The following is a 2,636-nucleotide window of genomic DNA, read 5'->3' as shown; positions in this document are numbered from 1 at the left end:
CTGATGTATTTTTAAAGTTTTTAAATCTCTAAATTATGTTTGTCAAACCAGTCTTGGTGCTGTCTCTTTGCCTTGTCCTCAACATTGATGGCTGCCTCGTAGACACTGTCAATCAATCAATCATATTTATTAAGCACCTATTATGTGCAGAGTACTGTACTAAGCGCTTGGGAGAGTACACTATAATAGAGTTGGTATCTCTGAGAACTACACATTTGCTGTGCAAGCTGTAACTTGTAGCTTGGGTTTCTTGTACCAATAAGACTGTTGGGTTGTTATCATTCCCCTCTCAGGATAATTCCTGGAGAGTTTCCAGTACTCTACCAGTCTCAGCTATGGGAGGGAGAGTCAAGCAGAGGCCTACCCATTCCATTACTATCTTGGGCAGTGGCTAGCAAGTGAAAGGCAATCTGCTACAAGTCAAAACTCACCTGAGCTGGGTAGCAGCGTTTTGGGAGATAGTCGAGGGAGGAGACTCGAGTTTACTGCGTGGAAGAAGGCAATGGTAAACCGCTTCCATATTTTTTGCCAAGAAAACTCTATGGATACACTACCAGAACGATTACAAATGAAGGTGGGGCATTTTGGGAGAGATGTGTCCATGGAGTCGCTATGGGTTGGAGATGACTCGACAAGCATAAGACAAGCCAAAATGTTATCATTAAACACCTTGAAGATTTTTTTTATTTTCCAGGAAGTTGATATTAGCCTTCTCGATTGGTCTGATGCTGCTTTTTGATCCATCAGTGATATCACTAGCTTGAGTTTGGAGCATAGGAGCTGATGGTCAGTTCATCACTAGGCTCATTGATTGGCTGCAGTAAGCCATTCGTCTTTGAGTCCCACTGACAGATGATGATGCAGTCTATGAGGTGCCATTGTTTAGACTGTACATGCATGGCAGGAGGTAGTGTTGGTGATTACTGGCTGATATATAGCCCGTTCACTGAGCCAAAGTAGACCATTGCTATTTAGCTTTCATTTGTACCCAAGCAGAAATATACGAAAGTTTGGTGCATTCTTTTATCATAAAAATCCAGAGGGGACCCCTGCCCAAGATCCGCTGCCTGCTTTAAAAAAAACAAAACAAAAACAAACTTCAGGATGCCTAAGATTTCATCTTGAACTTGGCTTTATGTGGTACAGTCACTTTCCCTCTTGGGAATGCATGCTTTCTTTGCATCATTTGTAATGCAGATTAATGTGCAACTAAAGGCCCAACCCCTCCATGTGTGTAATTTTCATTGTCGACGAAGGCCGTTATGGGTACGGAAGGGCCACGGATTGGATCCCGAAGGCTCTAATTTCAGCAAACTGGATGTGAGGCCTGAATCCCTGCCTCTTCTTTTCATCCTTCAGTCGGTAATATTTCATTCTTCCACTCCTTAATCCCACCCTCATTTCCAGATCCTGAAACTGCCTCCCTGCATGCTTTTGGTGTATTGTTCAGCTACATTCCCTAGGCATTCAAGAAAGGCATTCTACACAAAAAGGGAAAACACATTTTATTAAAGCAAACATGCACTCCTCAGCACTTTTACTTATCTTATTTATACACTGCAGTGCAGCTTTCTATGACCCAGTGATTATCATTTCCCAGAGCTATCATCATTTTAAAGCTACCTGTTCATCGGGCTTCAGCAGATGGTACTATGCTAGGAGTACTATGAGAGCATTAGAAAAAGAAAAACAAATGAAGAAAAGATGGGCCATTGCAGCAACAGGAGAAAAAAGTCCCTTGCATAGGCTCACCCACTATTCAGTTTTCAGCTGGTTTGTTGCACGGTGGCAGATTGTAACCACCAGGGAAATCAAGGTGGTGTTTCTCGTGGGTTTTTATAGGAGAAATGGTAAAAGAAAGAGTTGGGCTAGATTTCCAAAAAAAAAAAAAAAATCCCATCCACCAAACTGAGTTTTCCTTGATGATAGCTGAGATACGTTTCCCCATCTTGGCCCAAATGAGTGACTCAGGCTCATTCATTATGGATACTGTTCTAAATAATTGCACTAAATCTGAGTTCACATGGAATACTAGCCCATTTCATTGTCCTTCAAATGGCTGGATGATTATACTGAGTTTTCACTTTACTACTTTACTCCTCTGAAAAGACTCATCTCCCACACCCCCAATCTTTACATTTTCTTCTGTGAACTACGATTGTGTTTGTGACTGACTACCTAGTGTACTCTAGCTGCCATGGAAATTGTAGCCAGTTAAAACAATGAAAGCTATCATTGTCAGTGTAGTGACTAAGTCTTTCCTTTCCTGATGGTGTTCTCTTGGGGATGCCATGGAACAGGGAAGGATGTTATTATTCTGCCTGAGATAATAAAAGAAAGAGCATCAATCCCTGCTTAGTTTTTGGGAAATACATCATTTGGACCTGTTTCTATTTGTTTCTCCATCTCCCGTTAGTATAAAATCAGTCCTCATTATGACATCCTGCATCAAGTGAGGACTGTTTAAGTAGACCACCTAATATTATAACTGGAAACACATGGAACCTCACTAGCAAAATTGTGTTCCAGAGTGATAGGTTTTCTGTTAATGGACAACATTTTTCCTAGGATCCTCCAGGTAGTAATTAATTGGAATCTTTCCAGGTGCTGGTGCCGGTCGAATGTTGTAACCATTT

General features: G+C 41.4%; 1 non-coding gene across 1 annotated transcript; it reads left to right on the top strand.

Moving 5' to 3' along the window:
• Positions 1-283: 283 nt before the first annotated feature.
• On the top strand, positions 284-421 carry LOC114808514. Its single transcript, XR_003756361.1, has one exon. It is a non-coding gene; the product is annotated as a small nucleolar RNA SNORA7 (small nucleolar RNA).
• Positions 422-2,636: the final 2,215 nt, after the last annotated feature.

Source organism: Ornithorhynchus anatinus, chromosome X5, assembly GCF_004115215.2.
Source record: "Ornithorhynchus anatinus isolate Pmale09 chromosome X5, mOrnAna1.pri.v4, whole genome shotgun sequence".
Classification (NCBI taxonomy): domain Eukaryota; kingdom Metazoa; phylum Chordata; class Mammalia; order Monotremata; family Ornithorhynchidae; genus Ornithorhynchus; species Ornithorhynchus anatinus.
Note: the sequence above shows the minus strand (reverse complement) of the source record. Positions and strands in the feature narration are given on the sequence as shown.